Here is a 6,000-nt window from a genome sequence, read left to right on the forward strand (position 1 = left end):
CTCGGAGACAGCCTGGATCTCAGAGTCTCTGTCAGTCAAAGGAGGAGACAGAAGTGTCAGCCTGGCCCTGATCCAAAAGGGTGGAGCAGGCGGCGTGAGGAAGGAAAAGAGTATCCTGCAGCTCTTCCCCACTCACAGGGACAGGGCTTGGTCTCCAGGGAACAGCTGAGCGAGGCCCCTTTTGTTACTCAGTCTCATGTGTGGGGAGGGATGGTTTGGAGCGAGGGTCTTGAGAGCCACTCAGAGCACCAGATGCCTCTGTCAGGGTAGAGAATCGGGAATCCTAGGAGAAGGAGCAACAGGCAGGGAGGTTGGGATGAATTAGAATCCCTTCCATCAGCACCAGCCGTATCTGTGCTGGCTCTTTCTGAAAGCTCTTTCTGCAAAAAAAAAAAAAAAAAAAAAAAGAGAGAGAGAGAGAGAGGGATCAGGACTTTTCTTCACCAGACACCTTAGTCTGCATCTTTGAAACCATTGCCTCAAACAGCAACGGACGCAACCTATCTCCCGTTGTCCCTCAAGGGTGATTTTGAGTTGACAAGGGATTTCCTGTAGCAGTGGACTTGACATCCTGCACCCTGCGGATAGAGTCTGCTCTGATCCTCACAGGCAGATGAGGTCAGCTAGAAACCTTAATCTCTGTAGGAAGGATGCCTTCAAACCCATAGCAGAGGATCTGAAAGAGCCCCAAGGAGTCCCTTGCTCTGAGGTGAGGAGGTGGCCCCTGCCCTAGGGAAAGAAGTGAGTATGGCCTCTAAGAATCTACCTGGGAATGCCCTGCAGTCCCCCTGGAGGCCATGGTTGTCTGGAGGGGGTAGGCCTTTCCATATTCTGGTTTTGTTCAGAAAAGGGAGAAATTGGGGAGAAGCCATGTAGCCACAACAGAGACAGACGCCGGAACTTTATCCGGTAAGCCACAGCTACATCGCGATACACAGATTACTAGAAATGGGTGAAATTAAGATAAAAGAGTTAGCCAATAAGAAGCTAGAGCTAATGGGCCAAGCAATGATTTAAATAAAAAAAAAAGAAAAAAGAAAATCATAGCTCAGGACAGGTTCCTACCCCAACCCCCCGACACACACTTCTTTAGGCTCCTCAGCACTACTGCCCCCTCCAGAACCAAGGCTTTCTGTGCTCACTGTGTCCTCCTGGCCCAGTCAAGCCCTCCTGCCTTGGGTGTGGACATAGCCATTCACGGCAGGACAACTAAAGGTGACAAGAGCAGTTAATCCTGGCACAGCAGCAGCGCACACATTTGCTGAAGGGGCAAATGATGTTGTCTGTATCTTGTCTTTTCTGTGGACCCATCTGCTTCCCCAGCATTTGGGATGGGCGTTTGACCTTTGCCTCCTCCGGCACCTGTTACTTCCCTTATGGATATCTGCGTAATAACCGCTGTGTGCTGGGCTGTATTACAGGCAGGGAGGGGTAAGCAAGACTCCTGCCAGAGGCACTTGCATGGGGTACAAGAGCTGGGACACCTATGAAGACAGGAAGATAAGGGACCACAGGTATTATCCATGGTGTGAGGAGGTACCGGGCTCTGGAGAGTGTGAGGGACTTCATGGCCAACTGTTTAAGTGGAAGTGAAGGAGAGGCAGAGAGAGCCACAGAAACCAATGGTTTGGAGTTGGGAGCGGATGGTGGATAGGAGTCTGCCTGTGTTGGAGGCTAATAGGAGAGGGCTGAAGTCAGGCCCTGAGTGGCAGTGTCCAGGCAGGATACAGGAAGGGAGTCTGTGTACGTGTGTGGGAGGATGAGGTGTCAGCAGGCCTCTGGACCCTGTGGACTGCCTGCCTAAGGCAGGATACAGCCAGGCTCACTGGGGTCTCATTAGCATGTGTCATGAAGGGGTGGTTCAAGTTGAAAGGCCTGAGCTTTGTCTGGGATACGGGTGTCAGACTTCTACAAAGGTTCTGTCTCTAGGCCATGAACTTCTGAGGGGAAGGGCAGCTATCCCCATTGCTTCTCTTTCTCCCTCCTGACCCTGCCATCTGGGGTTAGGGAGGAGCCTAAGGGAAAAAGTCTTTTTCTTTCATGAGATGTTTGCAGGCTGGGGACACCCTTCCCTCCTAGCCCTCTTCCTTTGCAAAATCCCATCTGTCGGGGCAGCCCCTGACCCCCAACTTCTCCCCTGGTGTGGGTGGAGGATGGGGGAGGGGAGAGCCTTCCCCCACAACCCTAAGGGAGACACAGCCTCTCCTTCTAGCTCATACCATCTGTCCCCTCCTGCTTTGGCCACCTGCTCTATGTGTCTAGGTAGGGCCCCTCCCTCTCTGAGCCTTGGTTTCCCCATGCATTGAGCCTGGCTTTCAGAGGTGAGTGGCTTGTGATCACCATTGCCCATGATCCTCCAGTCCCCCTGGTGAACTAAGGTTTCTCTGTTGAGCTTTGCTCTGCGTTAATGAAGCAGATTTACTTTAAATAATTACGGAAACCCTAAAAATGCAAAAATGAATATTATCTGCCACAATTTAAAAATACAGGACCGGACTGGCGAAGCAGGCCAGGTGGCAGAGCTGTCCTAGCATGTCCTGGGTTCTAACCCCAGCACCACACAAAACTAGGTACGCCGGACAGTTTTATGTCAACTTGACATAAGCTAAGGACTTCGAGAGGAGGGAGCCCCAGGTGAGAAAATGCCTCCAGAAGACTGGGTTGTAGACAAGTATGTAGAGAATTTGCTTAATTAGTGATCAATGGAGAGGGCCCAGCCCATGGTGGCTGCTGCCATCCCTGCCTGGGCTGGCGTGCTGGATTCCATAAGAAAGCAGACTGAGCAAGCTATGGAGAGCAAGTCAGAAAGCAGCACCGCTCCATGGCCTCTGCATCAGCTCCTGCCTCCAGGTTCCTGCCCTGCTTGAGTTCCTGCCCTGACTTCCTTCAGTAATGACTACAAAGTGTGAGCCAAATAAACCCTTTGCTCCTCAAGTCCCTTTGGCCATGGCGTTTTATCACAGCGATGGTGACCCTGACTAACACAGCTGGTGATAGATTTTGGGCATTTTCCAAACTCACCCAAGAACACCGAAAAGCTAGGGAGTTTAACTGCATCTACAATTTACCTTAAATATATATTAGAAAAAAAAAAAAGAAAAGAAACAAGGCCATGTTCAGCCAACAGTGACATCTAAAACCCAGCTCTTCCCTGCTGCTAGTCTTATAGTTCAGTCTCAAGAACCACCCAAGCCAGTGACTGCCATGTGGCAGATACAGTCTTCCATCCTCTCAGAATGTTCTGGAGAGTGAGCGCTCCACGGTCTGACGCTTAGAGCTTAAGAAGGTGCAGCTTCCCCCACCTGCCTTAGATACTCACTGGATCAAGGCCCCTCTGCTCACGTCTCCGTCTCTTCCTCCTCTCACCTTCCTTTGTGTGACTGGCATTTGAGTTGTCACCTGGGACTTGGGCAGGGCAGGGGAAGTCTCAGGTGCAAGGTGTGTCCCCTCAAGAAACTTCCCGAAGAACCGAACAGAGACCAGAAGAAAGGGGGAGGACAGCAGGGCTGCGGGAAGGCCAGGAGGGCAGCTGGGAGGTCTGAGATGCTGAGAGTCAGATCAAGATAAGTTTAAGGATTCCATACTTTCTGTATTGAAAACTCTTGGGCTTGGGCTGGGGAGAACCTAGATATTAAGAGCACTTGCTGCTCTTCCCTAGGACCCGAATTCAGGGAACACACAATTGCCCAAATCCCCAGCTCCAGGGGATGCAATGTTCCCTTTGGGCCTCCCCAGGCACCCACACATGATGTACATACACACAGATATAGTCACATAAATAAAAAAAAACACTCAATGTTTATTTTCATTTTATGTGTATGGGTGTTTTGCCTGCATGTATATCTATCCGTTCATGACATGTGTGGCTGGTGCCTCAGAGGCCAGAAGGTGTTGTATCCCCTGAAATTGGAGTTACATGTGGGTGCTAGGAATTGAATCTGGGTGTAGTGGCATTTCATTTGTATTTTAATAAATAAAGCTTGCTTGAAGATCAGAAAAGTAAAACAGTCACACTGACCAACCTTACAGACCAAGCAGAAATGACACACACCTTTAATCCCAGTAGCCATACTAGTTGCCATAGAAACTGGGCAGTGCATGCCTTTAACCCCAGTCCTAGAGAGGATTTAAAAACAAGAGAAGATGAATCTCATTCTGAGATTCCTGGAGGCAGGATCACCATTTTCTGACTGAAGTCGAAGTAAGAGCCAGTGGCTGTGTTGCCTCTCTCTCTCTCTCTCTCTCTCTCTCTCTCTCTCTCTTCTTTTCTTTTCTTTTTTCTTTTTTTTTGGTTTTTCGAGACATAGTTTCTCTGTGGCTTTGGAGCCTGTCCTGGAACTAGCTCTTGTAGACCAGGCTGGCCTCAAACTCACAGAGATCCGCCTGTCTCTGTCTCCTGACTGCTGGGATTAAAGGCGTGCGCCACCACCGTCCAGCTCTGAGTTTTTATTAATTGTGCTTCACCTGGGTCCTCTGCAAGAGCAGCTAGTGCTCTTAGCTGCTGTGCCATGTCTCCAGCTCAATAGAAATAAATCTTAGGATCTGGAGAGATGTTCCAGTGGTTAAGAGCATGTACTGCTCTTCCAGAGGACCTGAGATCAATTCCCAGCACCCATGTCAGGTAGCTCACAACCACCTGTAACTCCACTTTCAGGGAATCTCAGGTCTCTGGCTTCCTTAAACACTTACACCCATGTGCATATTCCCCAGAAACACGTACACATACATGTAATGAAAAAGTAAATAAATATTTAAGAAGAGAAATAAAACACAAATAAATAATAAATAAATAAAACCCTTGGATTTTCAAATTCCAACCTCTTTTCTGCCTTTGCAGCATGTGAAGTTCCCAGGAGTAGGGAGCTGATGGGACCAGCTCCTCATGGGACCAGCTCCCTTTGGATGCTCAGACATGTTTGTTCCTCTGTTCCCTGCACCCATCCACTGCCAGTCTGTCCCTCATCTCCCTGAGGACTGCTTGCTGGGAGATATGGGTCATTCTGCTTTGGCATCTGGCTCACCCGGCTCCAGCCCACACATGCCTGTCCTCAGCTAGGTTTGAGGAGAATCAGACAGGCATCCAAGTAGCTGCCTTGCATAATCCTTGTAAGGACTGGCTATTCTCTTTCCCCGAAATTCCCATGGCGAGGCCCTCACTGCCCAGTGTGATATCACTTGGAGACAGGTCCTACAGGAGACATTTAGAGTTAGATGAGTTCATGAGGATGGGGCCTGCATGGTGGGATTATGAGCAGAAGAGCAAGAGACTCCCTAGCTCCCACCCCCGTATGGTCACACACTGTGCTCTCTGGATACCTGGGTATCAATGTCATAACCACGACAGTGCTAGTGACCATTGCCCAGCCTTCAGATTTGACCTTGGGAAGTGGTACTGAGAGCTCTGCTGCCCCAGTCACCAGCCCCGTTGTCATGTAGCCAGGGAATTGGCTTGGGTTACGTTAGCGGACATCAGGAGAATCACCTGGTACTTGGGCAGGGGGCAGGGGAGGTCTCAGGTGCAGGGTGTATCCCCTTGAAAACTTCCAGACAAAGAACCAAACAGAGACCAGAAGAAAGGGTAAGGAGCCTTCGATGAAAGCAGAGTTCAGGGAAAGGATAGGGCTGCAGGAAGACAAGGAGGGCAACTGGGAGAGGGTGGGCAGGACCTGGGGTCTGAATCTGCTGGAGCTCCGCCTCCTCAGGCCACAGAAGAAGAAATAACTACATTCTAATATTGTGGGTTTAACTCCGTAGTCAAAGGATGCTTGGTGTGGCCCCTAACTCAGCATGGGTGTTTAAGATGTCTATCTGCATTCAGCACCATGGATTTAACTTTAGCTACTGTCAGCTCTGGGCCAGGAAGACACCCAGTTAGTTGTGTTTATTGTTTGCCCGTTAGAGGTCTGGCTGGTTCAGGACCACGGACTGCTCTTCTGTTTTCTAATTTTAACTCACCTGTGGACTAGCCATTGGTGGAATGCTCACTGAGCTGTTAGCATT

This window comes from Chionomys nivalis, chromosome 9 (assembly GCF_950005125.1).
Source record: "Chionomys nivalis chromosome 9, mChiNiv1.1, whole genome shotgun sequence".
Taxonomy (NCBI): Eukaryota; Metazoa; Chordata; class Mammalia; order Rodentia; family Cricetidae; genus Chionomys; species Chionomys nivalis.